Here is a 24,063-nt window from a genome sequence, read left to right on the forward strand (position 1 = left end):
AATGCTGTGTATAAGAGAAACGACCTAGTTCGCTTTGTCCTTTCCCTCTCTCCTCAGTCGAGTAGTTGGCGAGACGCTCAGTCTATTTTCTCACTCTCGCTCTTCCTAAATTATATCTTTTCTCTCTAGACGTAACGAATCTGTCGCGAGTTAAATTTTACTCTCAACGCGCCTAAAGAAGTTTCACTTCAACAACAGAGAACTAACATATGGCATGTGTTTTTCATAGTTCTTACAGAAAATAGATCAATACGATCCATAGGGTATGTATTGGGTATAGGTACCGTATTCGTATATGTCTAAAAATATATGTACTTGTTTAAGTTTTTTATTTATTTATTATTGCTTAGATAAGTGGACGAGCTCACAGCCCACCTGCTGTTAAGTGGTTACTGGAGCCCATAGACATCTACAACGTAAATGCGCCACCTACCTTGAGATAAGTTCTAAGGTCTTAGTCACAATGGCTGCCCCACCCTTGAAACCGAAACGCATTACTGCTTCACAGCGGAAATAGGCAAGGGTGGTGGTGGTACCTACCCGTGCGGACTCACAAGAGGTTCTACCACCAGTAATTACGCAAATTATAATTTTGCGGGTTTGATTTTTATTACACGATGTTATTCCTTCACCGTGAAAGTCAATCGTGAACATTTGTTAAGTACGTATTAGAAAAATTGGTACCCCGCCCAGTTGCGAGATTCGAACACCGTTGCATCACTAGATACGAATGCACCGGACGTCTTATCCTTTAGGCCACGACGTGTCTTCTAGTATAACGTGTGTTGAATGTGGACTTTTTTAATAATAATGACAACGGGACTTCGATCGTCACATCCGATACTTCGTATTTCGCTTTATCGTCAAGCAGTTGTTTGGGTTGCGACTAACATAATATTAAAACAGGTGCGTAAAAAAAAAAACAATAAAGAAAACAATCTTTGTTTAACCAATAGCGCAGGATGAAGTAACACATATTAAAATTCAAATTATTTCAGTACAGCAACACATAATTGCTTATTTAAAGCAGCGGTGCGTGAATGCATATCGATTATGTAGATTTTAAAATCGATTCGTATTCTATAATCGTTAATTTTTTACGTTTTACTGTAGGTATTTTTTTTTTTTTTTTTTTTTTTTTTTTTTTTTATTGCCCTTGTAGGCAGACGAGCATACGGCCCACCTGATGGTGAGTGGTTACCGTTGCCCATGGACTTCAGCAATGCCAGGGGCAGAGCCAAGCCGCTGCCTACCGCTTAATACTCTCCACAAGCCTCGTTTGAAGAAGGACATGTCATAGCGCTCGGGAAACACCGTGGAGGGGAGCTCATTCCATAGCCGGATGGTACGTGGCAAAAAAGATCTCTGGAAACGCACTGTGGATGACCGCAGTGGCTCCAGGTAGTACGGATGAACTCTACTCCGGTGGCGGGCGGTGCGATGGTAAAAACGAGATGCCGGTATCATCTCGAACAATTCCTCAGAGCACTCCCCATGGAACATACGGTACAAAATACAGAGAGAACCGAAGTCCCTCCGCAGACCCAGAGGTTCCAAACGATCAAACAAAGAATCGATTTATTTTTTAAGTGTTTTACGATTAATTTAACCATAGGCAGTAATTGTTTTATCTGGATTATTGTACGTTAAACAAGGTTTGAATATGTTGATGCTGAAAGGAGGTGAGTCCTCTTGTGATAGCAGTGTCAAATCTCATGAAACTTAAAGGTGAAAGGTCTTTACTGGCGGTAGGACCTCTTGTGAGTCCGTGCAGGTAGGTACCACCACCCTGTCTATTTCTGGGGTGAAACAGTAATGCGTTTCGGTTTGAAGGGTGGAGCAACCGTTGTAACTATACTGAGACCTTAGAACTTATATTTCAAGGTGAGTGGCGCATTTGCGTTGTAGATGTCTATGGGCTCCAGTAACCACTTAACTCCAGGTGGGCCGTGAGTTCGTCCAGCCATCTACACAATAAAAAAAAAGATAAGTAGTGAAGTATCTATAAGTTTAAGGTGGGTAGTAAGTATAGGCTCTCACAGTTGAGTATAACTATTAAGCATATTTTTAGCGCGGAGCAATAAAATTAGATCGATAAAAAAAACAAATGAGATTTATATCTAAGGATGGTCGGTGGGACATTCTCGTCGTTGTTATGTTATAGTATATATATTATTATTATTTTATTGTCCTTGTAGGCAGACGAGCATACGGCCCACCTGATGGTGAGTCGTTACCGTCGCCCATGGACTTCAGCAATGCCAGGGGCAGAACCAAGCCGCTGCCTACCGTAATGGGCAGCTAGCAATTAGGCAGCGGCTTGGCTCTGCTCCTGGTTTTGCTGACGTCCATGGGCGACTATAACCACTCATCAGCAGATGGGCCGTCTGCTCGTCTGCCTACAAGGGCAATAAAAAGAATAATAAGAATTATCCATTTCCTAATTATGTCCCATCACGCTTTTATTGTTGGGACTAAAAACACTGCAATGTAGTGCTTAACGAAACTAGGCAATTATAAAATCCAAATAACGACGTCGGTAAAGCTTGGAAAGCTCGTCTCCTCTCACACTGTTCGTTGACATTGCATTGGAATTTCTTGTTACTTCTAATACAACAGGTATAACCGTTGTGAAACTGGTTCGCAAATAAAAAAGTTATCGGTTAGTTAAGAAGACTTCCTCGGTACATCTCTAATCGCACGGAATGTCTTCGTCAAAGGAAGAAAAAAAAACCGAGTATGAGAGAACACAATACCGTGTAATACAATGAAAAACTATAAACAATTTGAAGCAACGACCCGCGGAACGGACCGGCCACATCAATACGAAACTAACAAACAAACCAGCAACTAAACATCCTATTAGTTAGTCGGGTAATGTTAATAGCAATATTATCCGCGGATCGAGGCTGAATGAGAAAGTGAAGGTCATTCCGCAAAGTTCGAAACTCGCAACAATTTAAAACCATTTAACAAAGAACAATTTATTAGACAACGTACGATGTAATAAAGATTGGCTTCTATAACTTACTTGCCTAGAATGTGTTCGACTAGACGACCATGTGTCACATTTTGTTACAAATTAATATCCCGTTGTGGCTTAGTAGGCTTTAGTATTACCGGAAAGACAGCCCACTGAGTTTCTCGCCGGATCTTCTCAGTGGGTCGCGTTTCCGATCCGGCGGTAGATTCTGCGAAGCACGACTCTTGCTAGGGTTCGTGTTAGCAACATCGTCAGGTTTGAGCCCCGTGAGCTCACCTACTAGTTAAGGTTACGCTGAAATAGCCTCTCAAGGCTCTCAGAATAGGTAGGAGAAAAAAAAACACGGATTTTGAAATAAATGATCTCTTCCAGTGTCATATGGGTCGGTTGTATTCGGGTCACGTTACACGAGTCTAGTCTCCACACAATGTGCAACTTATCTCATTGCGTCTTCGTTTCGGGGGTTTAACTCTTAGTTGGTATTGGAGTTACTGATGGTAGGTAGGTAGAGATCCGATGACAGTGAGTGTGATATTTTGGCAAAATGTATTTAGTAGTGTTAGTGGAATTTTGATTTTATTACACGCTAACATTAGAGGTAACGGTAACGTAACCTTTCTTTTATTGTTTAGATGGGTGGACGAGCTTACAGCCCACCCGGTGTTAAGTGGTTACTGGAGCTCATAGACATCTACAACGTAAATGCGCCACCCACCTTGAGATATAAGTTCTAAGGTCCCAGTATAGTTACAACGGCTGCCCCACCCTTCAAACTGAAATGCATTACTGCTTCACGGCAGAAATAGGCAGGGTGGTGGTACCTACCCGCACGGACTCATAAGAGGTCCTACCTACCACCAGTAATTACGCAAATTATAATTTTGCGGATTTCATTTTTATTACACGATGTTATTCCTTCACCGTGGAAGTCAATCGTGAACATTTGTTGAGTAAGTATTTCATTAGAAAAATTGGTACCCGCCTGAGATTCGATCACCGTTGCATCGCTCAACACGAATGCACCGGACGTCTTATCCTTTAGGCCACGACGACTTCAAAAAGGTTGAAGAAGAGAAAAGAGAAGAGAGTGATTCAAGGATGTCAAGACAACGTTCCCATATCTTCTACATCGTAACAAAGCCGACCGTTATCACGTAAGAATGTAAACATCCAAACTTGCAGAGGCAAATCAACCGTGACAATAAAAAAAAATCAGCTAAGATTAAACGGCTAAAGTTATATTTGAAATACAATTTTGGAATTCGTAGACAACAAGTTTCGCTCTAAAAGAGGAAACGATCTGTTGTAAGTGTTTGTTACCTTGCATTTTTTCACAGCTCGTGGACTACGGCCTTGCAAGGCCGTGAACGTTCGTTTCTTCGGCAATCGTTAGTTTACTGTTACAATATTAGCTACGTCGCGATTGTATAGCAATGAGGTTAAAAAAAAAAAAATTTTTTTCCAACTTGTATTTATAATTTTATAGCGTAAGTTGATGAATACCCTTACGGCGTAAAGCGGTTGCCAGAGCCTATAGAAGTCACAAAGTGAATGCTGCTACTCTTATGATAACTTCGCGGTAGCTATAGGCAAGATACGTATGTATGTATCAATATATACATAGTTTTATAGTGGACTGAAAACCAATCGTTTAACTATGTTTCAACTTTATTTTTTATTGCTTAGATGAGTGGACGAGCTCTTCTTTTTTTTTATTTTTTTTATTGCTTAGATGGGTGGACGAGCTCACAGCCCACCTGGTGTTAAGTGGTTACTGGAGCCCATAGACATCTACAACGTAAATGCGCCACCCACCTTGAGATATAAGTTGTAAGGTCTCAGTATAGTTACAACGGCTGCCCCACCCTTCGAACCGAAACGCATTTCTGCAGAAATAGGCAGGGTGGTGGTATCTACCCGCGCGGTCTCTCAAGACGCCCTACCACCAGTGTTAACTACACTAGGCTGGTTTCTTCTCGCTTGATATTATGGACCTATCGGCATTGATTTTTATCACTTTTGCACTTATGTCGACTGACTCGGTGGTACCGTAGTTAGAGACCTTGAGCGTTGCGCCAAGGGTTCGATTCCCACATCGGGAAAACATTTGTGTGATGAACAGATTAGTTTGCTCTTTGTCTGGATGTTTACTATCTATTTGTGTATATTTAAACAAATGTAACATAATAAATAAACAAAAGTAGTATTTTTTTAATAATTTATTTGAAGAATCGCGGTATATTTTGACATTCATATATTTACAACTAGCTGACCCGGCAGACTTCGTAGTGCCTCAATCGATAAATAAAAGACCTAAGCTTTTGTATAAAATAAACTTAAAACAAACAAAAAGAATCTGTCCGACGGGGACACATCAAAGGAAAAACAAAATTGTTATTTTTATTTAATTCCGAGCATTTTCATATTTATTTACCTTTTAAACCTTCTCTGGACTTCCACAAATAATTCAAGACCAAAATTAGCCAAATCGGTCCAGCCGCTCTCGAGCTTTAGCGAGACTAACGAACAGTAATTCATTTTTGTATATATAGATGAAAAATATCTCGTCATTTAATCTAGTTCGATATGCGATAGCTCGTAATTCGACTGCGCCTTTACGAAGCGTTTACTATGCAATTGCATTGCTCATCTGTGGCGGAGCGTTACAACGATTGCATTGCTAAATTCTTTATTCAATCGGCCGCTCTCACAGACAGGCAAGATTTATACGTGCTTCGAATGATGATCTTGCCGCTCTCATCTTACGTAAGTACGCTTACGATACGATACTCATCCATGTATTTTTAATTAAGCTAGTGGTCCCGGAGTAGTCGAAATTCGAATACAATTAATTGAAATTATAAGTTTGAAAAAAAAAAAAAAAAACTCTTACACAGAAAGAAGAGGCAAAACTTCTCGTGACGGAGCGAAAGGTATTGAGAACTACTACTAGGACCAGTTCGGAAAGAAGACGGTTCTTGGCACGTCCGGAAAAATAAGGATGTGGAGAGGCTTTTTGGTGAGCCAAATATTCTGGGGGAGATGAAGGCACAGAGGCTCGGATGGCTTGGACAAGAAGTACGTATGGAGCAGGATCGGGCTGTGAAACGGGTGTACACGGGTGTACCGGAGGGACACCGCCCCGTAAGGAGGCCCAAGTACCGCTGGTCTGACGCTGTGGAAGGAAATTTACGGGACCTTCAAGTGTCAGACTGGCAAGGTGTTGCGCAGCGCCGGGATGAATGGCAAAGTTTATTGTCGGAGGCCAAGATCCACTTTGGGGTCATAGCGCTAGAGCTCAGTAGTAGTAGTATAAGTTTGAAAATTATTGTGGTTATATTGTCAAAGACTATTTATTATACTTCTATAATCACCGATTTCACCAAGACTACACTATAGACAAATAATATTAAAGATTGACAGTAAACAAAGAATATCTATATTATTATGTGTGTGTGTCATTTACACGGTAGGGTGTGTAATGTTTATTTTATTGATTTAATGTATTTTTAATGTATAATTTAAAAAAAAAATTACCATTCCGCACTCCTTCTCTATATTATCTATAAGTGTGGGAAATTTCATGCTCCTCCGTCCGCACATTTTTCGTAAAAAGGGGTACAAAGTTTTTGCTTCACGTATTAATATATAGACATTAGCTTGTTTTAAATTGTTTGTAATTACGGAGATGCTATCAAACGTGTTGTTTAACATAAACGTGATGGCAAATGAATATGATAGTCCAATCTAATCGTATATATTTGCAATCAGGGTTTTTTTTGTTATCGAGAGCTACGTAAGAGAGATTCCACGCATTTGTGTCAATTTTTTATTTTTTTATTGCTTAGATGGGTAGACGAGCTCACAGCCCACCTGGTGTTAAGTGGTTACTGGAGCCCATAGACATCTACAACGTAAATGCGCCACCCACCTTGAGATATAAGTTTTAAGGTCTCAGTACAGTTACAACGGCTGCCCTGCCCTTCAAACCGAAACGCATTACTGCTTCACGGCAGAAATAGGCAGAAATTTTACGAACCATATTTTCGTATTTATGTTTTCTCGATTTGCTCGGTGATGAAGTAGTTAGCACTCCTGAACGCTGAGCCGAGGATCATGGCTTCGATTCCCGCATCGGGCAAACGTTCGTGTGATTACCAGATTTATTTGGCCTTTGTCTGATTGTTTAATTTCTATATGTGTATTTATTAAAAGTATGTGTTTCTAGTCTAAAAGTATGTCTCTTGTTTCCATAGTAGAAGGAATCCTTGTTTGGTGTTAGATTAGCATGTGTGACTTGTGCCGTATTTATTTGTATTTATTTGTACAATTTAGTGCCGTCGATGCAGACGAAATACGTATAAAAAACATGTTCACGATCGATTTCCATTGAATTAGCTTCGTCTAATAAAAATGTAACCGGCAAAAAATATTTGCGTATTAACTGTTGGCAGAACAATATCGGAATACGATTCAATAGAAATTCGTTCTCGTGTCTCGTAGTAGTAACGTTCTATTCATGACGTTACGTATGTCTGATATTTAAGTTGTGATTTCGCCATGATTATTATATTACACTGTGTATTTGTATGTTTATGTATGTGATATATACATAAACATACAAATACACAGTATTTAATACTGTATAAACTATTATATGTATATATGTGTGTATATATGTATGTATGTATGTATATGTATATGTGATTTTGTATATATGTATATATACTTTTTTGTATGTATTCGTTACCTAATATAAATTTTCATTGCACCTACCACTATTTACTCTGCACTACCTTTGGTTGACTGGTAGAGAATGCCTTAGGCATTAAGTCCGCCAATGTAAATTTTACATGAAGTGTAATAAATAAATAAATAAATAAATAAATATATGTTTTTTTTTTTTTTTTTTATTTTATTTTTTTATTGCTCATATGTGTGGACGAGCTCACAGCCCACCTGGTGTTAAGTGGTTACTGGAGCCCATAGACATCTACAACGTAAATGCGCCACACACCTTGAGATATAGTTCTAAGGTCTCAGTATAGTCACAACGGCTGCCCCACCCTTCAAACCGAAACGCATTACTGCTTCACGGCAGAAATAGGCGGGGCGGTGGTACCTACCCGTGCGGACTCACAAGAGGTCCTACCACCAGTAATTACGCAAATTATAATTTTGCGGGTTTGATTTTTATTGCACGGTGTTATTCCTTCACCGTGGAAGTCAATCGTGAACATTTGTTGAGTACGTATTTCATAAGAAAAATTGGTACCCGCCAGCGAGATTCGAACACCAGTGCATCGCTCGATACGAATGCACCGGACGTCTTATCCTTTAGGCCACGACGACTTTTGTCGTGATGTGTATGTGTATGCATGTGTGTGTTTATTTCTATTCTGTTCTATTAGCCCATGGACGTCCACTGATGGACATAGGCCTCCCCCAAGCCTCGCCACAAAGACCGGTGTATATATATGTATATATTATATATTTCTTCTATGCGTGTGTTTGTCACTGAATTCCTCCTAAGCGACTGGACCGATTTGAATGATTTTTTTTTGTATGTTTTTGGGTGGCGCCCTAGATGGTCTATATTCATAAATCAGCCCGGCAGATGGCGCCGCAGTCGGTATCTAGGTTAATTTATCTTTCCTAGAAATAATTTATGTGGCAAAACAACGTTTGCCGGGTCAGCTAGTAATATATATATTTCAATTGTTTAGTACAACGCGTATAATTCGTTTCCAAATGATTCTTGTCCTCCTGATGGTTGACTAGAACCGGTCGCTCTTAGCGCTAAGACCACCAATTGAACTTTTCTTTTTTGTATTTAATGTTTCGCATTGTTTATTTTTTTGGTGTACAATAAAGAATACTCTCTCTCCCTCCTCTCTCTCTAACTTCTCTCTCTCCCTCTCACTCTCTCTCTCGACGGTATCATCATGGGCTTGAGCTATTACGGGCCCATATGCATGAGGATAAACATTTTCGCCCTGCCACTCTTTTTGTTAGGCCCAACTCTTCTGCATGTTACTGCTACTTAAGAATGAGTTTACCGAGTACAAACCGCGGTGTTTTCTTTGTACCGTAAAAGTTTCGTAACATTAAAATGTATCCAGATATAAATTTATGTGTAATCTCTGATTAAATCATTCTCATAAGGTATTTATTAATTCTAGATGGTTTCGGAGATACCGACTGGGTTTGGTTGACATAACTGGAATAATTGAGCAATTGATTACTGTCCATTACAGTTGAAATACTACCTACAAATAATAATTTAAATTATATGTATAATCTATCTTTTTTTTATTGCCTTTGTAGGCAGACGAGCATACGGCCCACCTGATGGTGAGTGGTTACCGTCGCCCATGGACTTCAGCAATGCCAGGGGCAGAGCTAAGCCGCTGCCTACTTCCTATCTTCCATTTTTCTTGTTTAACATCATAAAAGTTTCAAAATATCACTTTCTCTTTTTCTATTCTTCTGTGCATTAGAAAATATTTCGATTTTAGATACCTTTCAATCTTATTATCATAGAAATTCCTAACTAAATTAGTACATTTTCAGTAGTATTTCTGCCGTGAAGCAGTAATGCGTTTCGGTTTGAAGGGTGGGGTAGCCGTTGTAACTATACTTGAGACCTTAGAACTTATATCTCAAGGTGGGTGGCGCATTTACTTTGTAGATGTCTATGGGCTCTAGTAACCACTTAACACCAGGTGAGCTGTGAACTAGTCCACACATTAAAAAAAAAAAAAAAAAATTGTAAACATTAAGTTTTTGAGTATAATAATATAATATGTTTTCTAAATCGAGAGAAAATCCTCAAGTTACCTCGCACGTTAGTCGTATGAAGTACGCGTGACCAGAATTAAAGCTAAATTCCTTTAGCCTAACACCGAAGTGTTGCTTCTCAGCCTAAGAAAACTCGCAATGTATTGAGAGGAGCAATATAGCACCGCTTAAGAATGTTTAGGTTTCGTCACCTCAGCCGACAAAACGTTAAACCCTAATTACGTACCAAATTATAAGCAATTACGGTCCCGATGTGATCGAGAATATACAACGAAATGCGAACAGAATAACCTTTTGATACAAGAGATCGCAAACAGTTATTATCGAGTCTAGACTAAGACGGGCGTTACCGCAATGCTAATAAATCAGTATCGCAAGTGTTAACACCGTGTAAAGATAGCGGAGTGGAGTTTGATTATCGACCTACATACTGCTTCGATCTGTATTGCATAAATCTTATAGTGCAGTTTGAGTATGCGAACGTTATTAGTGCCTGCATATTTCTGAGGCCAGCAATTATGTGCGGTTTGAAGGATACTGTGACCATCAACAGAGAACCGCTCTGGTGGTAGGACCTCATGTGAGTCCGGGTAGGTACCACCACCCTACCTATTTCTGCCGTGAAGCAGTGATGCGTTTCGGTGTGAAGGGTGGGGCAGCCATTGTAACTATGCTTGAGACCTTAGAACTTATATCTCAAGGTGGGTGGCGCATTTACTTTGTAGATGTCTATGGGCTCCAGTAACCACTTAACATCAGGTGGGCTGTGAGCTCGTCCACTCATCTAAGCAATATAAAAAAATAAAAACCGCACAACTGTTATTTTTCTAAATTTACAAGACTCGATTGAGTTAAACTTCGTTACGTGTGTCGTCTTTTTTTTTAATCTTACAAACTAACCGTAGTTATTTTTTCGACGGTTGAAGGGTATTTGGCTTAAGCGACATTTTTGCTTTCCCCCGGTCATCGTCCTCGTCGAACCCGTCGCTTGCGACGATGGCCCGGCGAGTAAATTAACCCACAGACACAGCCCACTGAGTTTCTCGCCGGATCTTCTCAGTGCCTTCTTTCCGATCCGATGGTAGATTCTGCGAAGCACGGCTCTTGCTAGGGCTCGTGTTAGCAATAACGTCAGGTTTGAGCCCCGTGAGGTCACCTACTAGTTCGGTGAATCTAGATAAAAACCCCTTGAGGTTACTAGAATAGGTAGGAAAAAAAGCAATCTTACCCAGAGAAACTAAAAGTTTAAATTTTTTTTAAAATATTATATCACTTGCTGACCCGGCAAACGTTGTTTTGCCATATATAGGATTTCTAGGGAATTTGTAGTGTAGAAAAAAATATCTAAATTATTGTAAGCGTCTAAGAATGTGGTAAATGAGTGAAAGAGGCATGTAGCGCTATGAACGATGAGGGAACATCAAAATAACAAAACCTAATTCAACCACATAAAAAATAATGTTAGGAGTGGACAACCCTTATCACTTAGGGGTATGAAAAATAGATAGTAGCCGATTCTCGGACCTACTGAACATGCATATAAAATTACATAAAAATCGGCCAAACCGTTTCAGAGGAGTATAGTAACTAACATTGTGACACGAGAATTTTTTATTATAAGATAACAAAAAAAACTTCTCAGCTATTTGAATGGAGTAAACTTAATTAACGTTCAATTAAAATTATCGAACTGTTCATGCTAATACCGGATAGCACGCACCTATAATTACAACGATAAATGTCGCGTATTAATCGAAATGTCGCTTAAACCAGATAGCCTTTCACCCGTCGATATCATAATAAAAGGCAACCTTTTATATGCACGTGTGAAGACTTCTATTCATCTTCACTTGTTGCGGCGACCAACTAACCCAGTGAGCTCACCTACACGTCAAGGAGAATCTGAAATAGCCTCTCAAGGCTATCAGCATTTCGTATGTCGTATCACTCTTGTCAGAGCGGTCGTGGTCGTCATCCGCATCATTGCTGTGGGCAGATGTTATACACCTCACGAACAATCACCACTCCTCCCAAATGAGAATGACCTGGTGATAGCGAATAGCCACTTCCAGCACCACCCTCGCAGACTATACACTTGGACATCGCCAGACGGTAAATATCGCTATGAGCATAGGTAGGGGAAAAAATACCACCTAAAATAAGTTAAAGTCTGAGCTCGAGCATCAATCTACACTAATAAAAAATCAATATAAGGTGATTTCACGGTGATTGCACCACAAGAACGCTATGAATTCAAACCGCAAGAAACCAAAGAGAATTCAATGAAAGAGGCGCATTGAAATAAAATTATTGAACTGTTATATGCAGTGAGATAGCTACGCTAAGCTACATACATAGCTTTCGACTGGAGCATCCAAAATAATATAATCTGTAAATTATTTTAACTTCCGCAGTTCAGGATTCCATACGACTGCTATTAGACTTTTTATTTTTTACTGTTTTTGAATTTCAATTGTGTTTTGGCCGGTCATCGTCCTCGTCGAACCCGTCGCTTGCGACGAAGGCCTCGGCGAGTAAACCCACAGACACAGCCCACTGAGTTTCTCGCCGGGTCTTTTCAGTGGGTCGCGTTTCCGATCCGGTGGTAAATTCTGCGAAGCACGGCTCTTGCTAGGGTGTTAGAAGCGTCGTCAGGTCTGAGCCCCGTGAGTTCACCTACTAGTTAAGGTTACGCTGAAATAGCCTCTCAAGGCTATCAGCTTAGGTACGAAAAAAAAAAAGTATTTTGGTGTTCAATAAAGTGTATTCTCTCTCTTTCTCTCTCGCTACGAAAAACTTTCATTAATATTTCAGCATATCTTTTTTATTCATGTTCAAACTAAATTTTCATTCATTCTTTTTTTCACCGTCTACTCCACAGCCATTTATTTTATTAGTTATGACGAGCAGTGAGTTGGCTGTGCCCCTATCATTGCTGACGTCCGTGAGCGACGGTAACCACTTACCATCAGGTGGGCCATATGCTCGATTGCCTACAAAATTAATAATAAAAAATTGGATACGTCGAAAGTAATATCTTATGTGTATTTCAATAATATACATTTACTATTTATAATTAGTACGCCAAAGTTTAAAACAACGATTTCTTAAAATAAACCAAAGACACACGTGTCTTTTGAGTGTTTATTGTATAGCTTATAGCGCATATCTAAGGATGTCCTAACGCTTTAAGACTGAAGAAAGGTAATCTCTAGGAGCAAGGTCGATTGCACAGCACTGTATTTAAAAACAGCCTTGCATACAATTTCAGGAGAGCGTCTCCACTCGCTAAATATTATTGCTAAAACGTATAACAAACAGCCTTCAGATTCCTCGCACTGAATGCTTTTTAACAAATTAACTTTTAGTGTTTTATATTTTTAAGCCGTTTTTATTAGTTTGACCTGAATGTATCTTTCGGCTTCTTCTTCATTTTTTTTTTACAAAAAGTTGCATTAATATTTACGGAGTTATCAACCCCAGTAAGCTCCATAACACGGCTTACCACAAATACTCAAATTCAGTATATAATTAGAGCGAAATATGGTATGATAATAAGAAAGTGATACAATTTTTTTTTATTGCTTACATTGGTGGACGAGCTCATAGCCCACCTGATTGTTCAGTGGTTAATGGAGCCCATAGCTATTTACGATGTAAATGCGCCACCCACTTTGAGATATAAGTTCTGAGGACTCAGTATAGTTACAACGGCTGCCCCGCCCTTCAAACTGAAACGCATTATTGCTTCACGGCCGAAATAGGCAGGGTGGTGGTATCTACCCGCGCGGACTCACAAAAGGTCCAACCACCAGTAAAAGCTTCTTTATAGTCATTATACCATTATTTGGAGGTCGACCTAGCTTGTCCTGTTTTTCCATTGAGCTGACTTTTAATTCCATTGACATTAATATCTATTCATATATCGGAATCTTTTAACGTAAATTTACCCAACGTCCAATAGTCCGATTCAATTGAAAATTCGCACGCATGTCAAGGACTTGAAATACAATAGTACGATTTCAGTCGTATAGTAGTCTGGAAGAACAGGACAGGGCAATCCTAGCTTAAACCTTCAGTAGCTTCGACTCAATTATAAAATGCTTTTAAAAACTTTACCTAAAATTATTGACAAAAAATTTAACTTGATCTGTATAATTAGTTAAGCGACGACATATAATATTTTTGAAAGTGCTAAACCCAAGAAACACCACCTCGATTAGAAAATGCCATTTATTTAAAATGCGGGTACGACAAATGCAAATTAAAAAAAAAAACTTCGTTTCGCATTAAAAGTGTACAATTTCCAAATATATTCGGTATGCGGATTCATTTGGTATCACCAGTATTTTTCTAATAAATAATGTCAAAAGAGCGTAATTTAGTTTTGCTTTTTTTTTAGTTTACCTATGTTAACAAAATTAATACATAATTTTATCTTACTTTAAAAGAAAGATCATGTAACTGGTAAAAAATAAAAAATAAAAGGGTGCGTGTACTTATGTACGCGTGTAAGAAGTTATACTTTATTTTTATAATTTTTTTTTTATTTTATATAAATATTAATCAATTTGAAAAAAAATCGATAAACAACATCTTCAAACACGCATATTGGACATCCTTTTTCTTGACATCGTACAAATTCGGTAATTCTCGGTACGGTTCGGAAAGTTCACCTGCGACTATATTCAGACTCGCCAAGTTACGTCGGTCGTATTATAATGAGCGATTTAGTGGGCAACTTCATTCTGTTAATTTTGTGTCACGGTGCGCGCGCATCGTAAAATTTCACTCTCATCAATTTTTCATAACGCGCCTAAAGAAGTATAACTTCAATAAACGTTGCAAAGATGATTAATATTAAAAAAGTCACATGTTAAACCTTTAAAACATTCTCCTGTAAAATTAGTAAGTTTTGAGATTATACAGTTTTAATGCGAGAAGACGACATATTCAGTAGATAAAACACGAAAGGAATCGTATGGCTTACGGAATACAAATAAAATATATATTATTATGTAATAGGTATTGATTTGACGTAAAACGAATAAGCGTCCGAGCAAGTGACGTGGCACCGGGGGAAATCAGCGCGATACGTGACCGGCTCTACTGGGAGCTGGACGCATGTAAGTCGGACGACTGGTTACATCGCTTTAATACGACGTCAACACAATTAATTATAAATGTACATATGGTCTAATGAGGCAGTTCACGAAAACGAAAGGAATGCTAATAATTGATGTGTGTTATGCAAACAACATTAAAGCCTCCCGCGCCTTAGTCTCATTTTTTTTTATAGTGCTTAGATAGGTGGACGAGCTCACAGCCCACCTGGTGTTAAGCGGTTACTGGAGCCCATGGACATCTACAACGTAAATGCGCCACCCACCTTGAGATATAAGTTCTAAGGTCTCAGTATAGTTACAACGGCTGCCCCACCTTTCAAACCGAAACGCATTACTGCTTCACGGCAGAAATAGGCAGGGCGGTGGTACCTACCCGCGCGGACTCACAAGAGTTCCTGCCACCAGTAAAAAAGTTTTACTCCGTGAGAGTTTAAAAAATGTAGTTCTTATTCGGACCGCCTCAAGCGCAGGCTGCGCATTTTTGTATTCAATTCTCAAATTATAATTTAATGTAATAATCTGCATATTTCAATAAATAATTCTCTGACAGATGACATTATGGAGTGCCATTGTAGCAGGGACGTGCCTTCGTCGAGGAAATCGGACCGGACTTGTCGCTATCGGCCGCCTGGTTACAATGTTCGTATCGACGAATCTTGGCCGACGATGCTTGACTTTTACGAGCTTACTATCTTTCCAAAAGGAGGTGGTGGAACGATAGAGGAAGAATTCTTCTCTTTCCGTACCAACCAGTCGTCGTTGAGCCGGGAATCGTAAGGATTTTCACCCTAAACCGACCCTTATCGAAGGCGCTCTCCCCCTGCTGAAAGACACATAGTTGCCTGATATAACGCAATTGATATTTCAAAAGTGCGTGTCTATAAACCTTAGTAAAAACAAACCGGTTGAAGTGTGTATACTTATATATTATAGCACAGCATAGCATAGTATTAGCATAGCATTTAGTATATAATATAATTAATAGGTGTAATCTCGTATGTCCCCCTAATAAGGCGGACCACCCAGAAACACAGGCTTCTTCATAATTGTAAACTAGGATTAAGATCATAATTAAACATGGAATACACGGAAGAAGACGTTTTCTTTAACACCTCCCAAAGTACAACATTACACACAGCCCACTGAGTTTCTCGCCGGATATTCTCAGTGGGTCGCGTTTCTGATCCGGTGGTAGATCCTGCGAAGCACGGCCCTTGCTAGGGTTCGTGTTAGCAACGTCATCAGGTTTGAGCCCGTGAGCTCACCTACTAGTTAAGGCGACGCTGATATAGCCTCTCAAGGCTATCAGCTTAGGTAGGAAAAAAAAAACAACATTACATAGTGTCGTTATGAACTCTAGCGTACTAATACAGAAGCATCTTCCTCGCGGAGCGTATTTAAGCCCTTTCGAGATGGTAGTTAGGTTGCGTCACAGTTCTTGGTTTAGAAATGGCTGAGTTGCGTTGGTATTCCCTGTCACCGATGTCGTTTTTTTTTTTTTTTTTTTTTTTTATGATTGAAAGTTTACTGGTGGCCCGAAGGCCTTTCCAGTTTCACCAGGACAGGTGGGCGAGCAAAGGCTCAGCCAAGAGGGGTGGGATTTGCTAACAACTGCCCGAGCGCCTCCGAAGGAGACCTAACAACTCAAGAGCAATTGTTTCGCGAATGAATCTACTACCGGATCGGAATCGCGACCCGCTGAGAAGATCCGGCGAGAAACTCAGCGGGCTGATGCATGGGTTACGTTGCACGTCGACCTCTTTGTCGAGTTCGACGAGTACGGTTACCGGGGTCCCTAAGCCTGCCCCTAGTATTAGAGCTGAAGGCATCTAATGCAAAGGTTATTGGATCTGATGGATCCGTAAGGACGTGTCTAGGGCGTCGACGGTGACTGGCTCCTGCATGATCAGGATTCGGGGAGTAGTCAGCGGCGGCAACGATAAGGCGATTATCATGACGCATAGCCTTATCGAAGTATCGTTCCGACGCTGACTTCATGTATTTCCGAATTGATTCGAGGCCCAGGTCGTCGTGTAGGTCAACGTTCCTCACGAACCACGGAGCCCCGACAGCTAACCTGCAAAAGCGGGATTGTAGGGATTGGAGGGTGTCTATGTGTGTGCGGGCCGCGTGAGCGAACACCACACTCGCGTAAGTCATGACGGGCCTTATGCAAGTTTTGTAAAGTGTCACCTTGTTCCGAAGGGACATTTTACTCCGCTTACAGATCATGGGGTAGAGTCTACCGAGAATAAACGCGGCACGGTCACGGACTGATTTTATATGCGGGCGGAATGTCATCGATGCATCCAGGGTAACGCCCAGGTACTTGACCTTCCTGGCCCAGGGTATGGGTTGTCTAAAGAGAGTAATCGGGGGTGTGAGATTCCTCCTCCTAATCCGGGAGGAAATCCGTGTGGAGCTTCCCCTCTGAAATAGCACCGCAGTACTTTTCGCTGGGTTGATGTCTATGCGCCATTTTCGGAACCACTGTCCTAGGGCTAGGGCTGCGCTCTGAAGCTTCTTCGCGATTAGGGACTTATTTCTACTAGAATAGTAAACAGTCGTGTCGTCGGCGAATAAAGCTAAATGGGTCGGCGGCGACCGGGGAACATCGTTGACGAATAAGCTAAATAGGAGGGGTGAGAGGACAGAGCCTTGCGGGACTCCAGCTGTGAGAGGTCGTGGGGAGGAGCGGGTTCCCTCGACTCGATATCGAAAAGAGCGGTTCGACAAGAAGTCCCGTATGATGAGCACGAGACTATCCGGCACGCCCATGTTGAATAGTTTGAAAATCAAACCATTGTGCCAGACTTTGTCGAACGCTTTTGCGACGTCGAAGAAGAGAGCTCCCGTGTATAACGGTTTTGGTCGATTAAGCCCCACAAGAATGTGCTCCGTGAGGCGGTGCACCTGTTGAACGCATGAGTGATTTGTACGGAATCCGAATTGTTCATCGATAAGAATGCCCTTGGATGAGACGAAGTCTCTGAGGCGTTTGTAGAGCAGACGCTCATACAGTTTGCCTAGAGACATGAGGAGGCTAATCGGGCGGTAGCTCGTCGGATGATTTTTTGGTTTACCGGGTTTATGTATGCCGATAACGTCCGCTTCTTTCCACACCGCGGGAAAGATACAGTTCGCCATAGCGGCATTGAAAATAGATGCCAACATCACGATGAGTTGGACGGGTAGAAGTTTAATAACGCGGTTGGATATACCGTCGGAACCGGGAGCCTTGCGAGGACGTAGGTCTTTGATCAAGTCTTTAACTTCCATCGGGGTGACGGGTGGTAACGCATCAGAGGGTGGCAAGGAGGCTCTGCGTTCTACCTCACTGTCTACTAATTCTACATGAACAGGGTCCACGGATTGAGTGCTGGGCGTGCACTGGGTTTGCAATGTATCAGCCAGCAGCTCTGCTTTTTCGTCATCATCGAACGCCGCGAGTCGGCCTGAGGGGCCTACGAGGGGGGGCATAGTTACTACCGTATCCGATTTGAGAGTACGAGCTAAGCGGTAGTAAGACCTTTGGGAGGGCGCGAGTCCTTCTAAGAAATCAGACCATCTGGCATCTCGGACTTCGGCGATGCGAGACTTTACGTCGCGTTGTAGGGCACGCATTCGAATACGATTTTCCGCGGTAGGATACCTGTCGTAGGCGCGTATCGAGGCGTTCTTAGCTCTAAGGAGTTCCCTAATATCGTCGGACAATTTGAAGCGGTGAAGGAAGTCCTCCGCTACAACTTGTTTCGATGACCTATCTAATGTCGAGGTGATGTGTGACGTTAAGATGTCTATGGCTTCAGCGGTATCCTGAGGAGACGGGATAGAGTCCGGGTTAAACGGGAGCGATGGTGGATCAGATTCAGCCAGGCTGATGCCCAGCGTGTGCCAATCCACCACAGTCCTCGTGACGGGAACGGAATCGGGAGCGCGACCGAGCTTCATAACGACGGGACGGTGGTCTGAATCTAACTCTGAAACTACTTCGATCGAGTGTAAGCGCAGAGTTACGTTTTTTAATAACGCTAGGTCGAGTATATCCGGGCGATGCGCGATATTTAGCGGGTAGTGAGTCGGGGTTAGCGGAGCGACGATATCGAAGGCGAGATCATCGACTAACGCGTCAAGCCGCCTGCCATTCGGGGTTGTGGTGTGTGAGTTCCACCTGATGTGTTTACAATTTAGGTCGCCCGCCAGAATGACAGAGCTCCCCATACCGAGCAGCGCCTCGATATCACTGCTTAGAACGATCTTATTCGGTGGAAGATAAACGGACGCGATAACGATCGGCGCGTGTCCCGTCAGTGAGATTCGGCACACTGATGCTTCGATATTAGCGAGCGCGGGAGGATCGAGCGGGACGCAATGCAGGGCTCTTCTATAGTAAATGACGGTACCACCACCACGGGCAGAGAGCCTGTCGTTCCTGACCATGTTATAGTTCGCGATTTTAGGGTCACGGCACGCGGGCTTAAGTAGGGTCTCCTGCACTAAAAAGATATCAATTTGGTGGTCACGCAAAAAGTCAGAAACCTGATCACGTTGATTTGCGAGACCGTAAGCGTTAAAAAATCCTATCGTTACGGATAGGGGCTTTATTCTACTTATATACGCCATTGATTACCGGCGGAGTGAGGGGAGGACGTACGTATTTAATGACGCGTATACGTCGGCGTATTCCTGCACAACGGCGATAAAGTGTTGTGCAGTGGAGGCAGCGCGAATGGCGTCGCCCAAAGCGTTAACGCGCTCAAAGTTGATCGACTGAAAGAAGTCGATCGCTAAAGCGAGATTGTCGGACGCGGTCGGAGGGCAAGTCGCGGGAGAGGGACGAGTCGCGGGGGCGGGACGAATCGCGGAGGAGGGAGTTGTAGCCGTGTTCGTGTACGGCAGCGGTTTTGCCCAGGCCGAGACACTGGGCACCGCCGCCGGAACGAACGCTGGCTTAGCCTGCGACGCAGAGGGTGCCGAGGCTTTGATGTCTGGGCCGGAAGCTCGGAGGCGGTTTTGGCGGGCGACGCGGCGATTTATTTTAGGGGCTCGGGGGCAACCACGGTAATTCGCGGGGTGACCCTGTGTTCGACACAGGACGCAGCTAGGCGGTTCCGTCGCGGTTTTTTGGTCGCGAGCGCAGAGGGCCGTGGCGTGATCGCCCAAACACTTAACACATCGGGGGCGCGCGTGACAGTTACGGGAAGAGTGCCCGTACAATTGACAGTTATGGCACTGGCTAGGAGTGCCTTTTTTATGGGGGGCTTCGACAGCGATACCAGAGAGCCTACAGACGGTCTGTGTGTTAAAGATTTTCTTACCCTCGGGGGTAGGCTGGAGAGCGACTAGAACCATATTATATGGCTCCCTACCGCGACCGGTGTGCATACGGTGCACAGAATTCACTGGTAGACCGATGTCGTGTGCCGCGGACAGGCTCCCGCGGCGAGCAGTCGCCGACGTATTTCCCCTCGACATTATGTTTACTTAGTAAAACGCTATCTGTTTTTACTAATGAACAATTTGCCGTTCTGTGTTTACATTGTAGATGATAGTTACCTAAACGAAAATCGGATTTTTAAAACAGAGTTTAGCGGTTTTGGCGGTAGATGTGTTTGAAAATAGTTTGTCAAATTAAGTATTGGGTGTTTTGCTAGTCGTATACTCGTAATAAAAGATTTTGGAAGTGAAATGTTCTTTATTTGTGAGCAATACGTGAAGCAAAAACTTTGTATCCCTTTTTACGAAAATTGCGCGGGCGGATGAGCATAAAATTTCCCATACTTATAGAGAATATAGAGAAGGAGTGCACAATCTTAATATTTTTTTAAAATAATGCATAAAAGATACTTTAAATCAATAAAGAAAACATTACACACACTACTATGTATTTGATACATTAATATGCATACTTTTTTGTTGTCAAACTGTTGAGTAGTAGTAGTACTATTTTTTTAACTGGAAAGGCAAAGGTATCAAACCATATAGTCTAATATTTTATAATAATAAAAAAAATTAAAAATGATAATATGAAGTGAAATGAAATGAAGTTGATTAATTTGAAACATTAATCAATTGGCATGAAATTAAATGAAACTAGTTACAGTAGATTTACCTTAATATACAAAACAAACCTAAATCACACATTACAGTTTTAGTCACATAAGTGCAAATTTACTCTAAGCGAATTAAGAAGACATATCGATCGTATTACTAGAACATTCAGTGACCGATGGATGTATTAAAAATATCCGCGCAACCCAACCCCACGCCACAAGGTTGTCTGAAGCATTAATCTACTTACTTTTACACAGTTCTTCAAAAACAAAGATTATTTTGAATGTTTCTTCCACGTAAAGCCTACAACAACAACAGCTATCGATTAAACAGGCAAAACACGTCCCGTCGTTACGTCGTAAACATTTAAATGCGGGCCGAAATCGTTTGCATCACACATACGTAAATGCGATTTTCCACATGCGTGTAAGCTTCGTGGGACTAGTGGTGATGATAACTTGTACACTGATTCTCAGGCTAGGAAGCGAAGTGGAAGGTGTGCTTGAGTTATTACCTTAGTGCATACACAGCCCAGACTAGGAAGAGAAGTGAAAGATTTTTTTTCTTTTTTTTTTATTGCTTAGAGTAGAGATGGGTGGACGACCTGGTATTAAGTGGTTACTGGAGCCCATAGACATCTACAACGTAAATGCGCCACCCACCTTGAGATATACGTTCTAAGATCTCATTAAGGTTACAACGGCTGCCCTACCCTTCAAACCGAAACGCATTACTGCTTGACGGCAGAAATAGGCAGCCGCGCGGACTCTCAAGAGGTCCTACCACCAATAATTACGCAAATTATAATTTTGCGGGTTTCACTTTTATTACACGATGTTATTCCTTCACCGTGGAAGTCAATCGTGAACATTTGTTGAGTACGTAATTCATTAGAAAAATTGATAACCGCCTGGGATTCGAACACAGGTGCATTCGCTCAACACGAATGCACCGGACGTCTTATCTCTTAGGCCACGAAGACTTCAAAATTTGCTTGCGTGCACCTTAGTGCATACACAATACAGAGTGGCGTCGAACTGTCAATTATATTGTTTGATATTTGTTCTAGCCTTCGACACGGAATCCATGAATGCTCCTCAAACCATTTATCAAACAACTTCACGAAAGAAATGCGCAATAATGGTACCTACCATTGTGGATTTACAATATGCCTAATCCACAATTACTATTCCGTTGTTTCTAAATATTTCAACCTCATTTGTTTTCGCTTCATATTGTGGTTAGTTAATATTAATGATAGTTCTTTAGTTGTATAATTCCATCGCGAGTTAAACGTTTATGTTAATAATAATTAACCTCTGAATTTTATTGCTCTTATATAAGATGATAAGGTGAGCGAAAGTAAATATTATCTCAGGTAATAAATCGTTTATTTAAAACTTGCTTCATAAGTTTATGCTTAGTACAAGCATTAGATAAATTGGTATCAACGAAAAAAAGGCACCAGTTTTATGAAATTCTCGTCAGTATGGGAACAAAAAATGCTTAATATAGCAAAATAAAAGATCGGCCTGACGAAAAATCTTTCTTCGAAGGTGTCAAGAAAGATCGTGCAATATCGGCCCACTGAGTTTCTCGCTAGATCTTGTCACTGGGTCTCGTTTCCGATCTGGTGGTAGATTCTGCGAAGCATTGCTCTTGCTAGAGCCAGTGTTAGCAACACCTACCGGTTTGAACCCGCTATATACCCGATATAGCCTCCCAAGGCTCTCAAGGGCCTCTTAAGGCCATCAGCAAAGGTAGAAAAAAAATTAGCAATATCAATCGTCTACGCACTATGCAGACTAATGATATGTAAAATCCACCCGATCCACTATCGAACCCGTTGGGTACTAATAGCTATATCACTATCAGCAGTAGCATAGGCACACTCGTCCTATTCGTCGAAGAGTTCGACATGGACTTAGCTAATAACATCAACTTGGCGAGTTTCTCACGGGACTTTCACAGCGGATCGCCAATCTGATGCAGTGATAGATTCATTCAAGACGCAGTTGAAGCTCTTGAACTATAAGACCGCCGTTGGAGATAGTCAATTGTTAGGATACCTCCCGACTGAGTCCTCAATTTCGGGTTAAAAATACCACAAAAAAGACCGAATGAAGCGGTGCGGTCTAGGGCTTCCGATAATACGGAAAAGTTAAATATTTTCTAAGTTAATATGGATTAGGGCAGTGAACTCTCTATGTAATGCGTACGCAAATACTTGTATGTGGGTTGAGTTCATTGATCGGACATACGGGCTCTAATGGCACGTCCCTAGGAGATAGGAGTGCGAATCCAATTTAAAGACGATATCGATATTCGAAGAGTTTAATGGTAAGCCCGCAGAAGCAGTTTAATTTATCTGTTACATAATTGTGTGCAGGAGCTCAAGGCCCACCTGTTGTTATGCGGTTATCTCAGTTCGTATCGATCATTACTGGTGGTAGGACCTCTTGTGAGTCCGCGCGGGTAGGTCCCACCACCCTGCCTATTTTTGCCGTGAAGCAGTAATGCGTTTCGGTTTGAAAAGAAGGTTTGGTAAGAAAAATAATAATAATAACATCACAGATTTCACAGTTGGAATGCCAGCTCCCACGAAACATGAAGTCTAAGTCTTTCTATCCTGCTCAGATTGCTCAGCCTTCATACAAGAACGCATGACTACTTCGAGGTAGAAATAAGGTCGCGGAAGGTACCTGTCTGCGCAATTACTCTAATTTATATATTTTTTTACTGTCTAGATTTTTTATTACACGATCTTTTTTGTTCTTCGCGGAAACTGTTCATGGACATGAGTTAAATACGTATTTATTTACAAAAATAGGTATCCAATTCGTAAAAATACACCGGGCGTCTCATCATTTGGGCCATAACTATAATTAGACTGATACTTTTTAACATATTTTTTTTCTATCTATTCTTCTAGTAAACTCGAGAATCCTAGTTCGAAGTTAGAAATGTGATTTATACCGATTATTTTTATATTACTTTGGTATTTTTGAACTACGAAAAATCGAGAGTCGATCTCCATAGAGAATATACTTCATCGGTAAGAAATTACAACTCTAAAACCCCATGCTGCGAAATGGCTAT

The 24,063-nt window shown here is 41.4% G+C and overlaps 1 protein-coding gene and 1 long non-coding RNA gene across 6 annotated transcripts in view; one reads left to right on the forward strand and one right to left on the reverse strand.

Moving 5' to 3' along the window:
- LOC101739491 (terminal nucleotidyltransferase 5C) overlaps positions 1-24,063 on the reverse strand; it is a 248,747-nt gene that overhangs the window by 94,069 nt on the left and 130,615 nt on the right. The window lies entirely within an intron of this gene.
- On the forward strand, positions 4,695-7,871 carry LOC101739349 (uncharacterized). The gene is made up of 2 exons (XR_001140289.4): positions 4,695-5,749; positions 5,881-7,871. It is a non-coding gene; the product is annotated as an uncharacterized LOC101739349 (long non-coding RNA).

Source organism: Bombyx mori, chromosome 9 (genome assembly GCF_030269925.1).
Source record: "Bombyx mori chromosome 9, ASM3026992v2".
NCBI classification, from domain to species: Eukaryota; Metazoa; Arthropoda; class Insecta; order Lepidoptera; family Bombycidae; genus Bombyx; species Bombyx mori.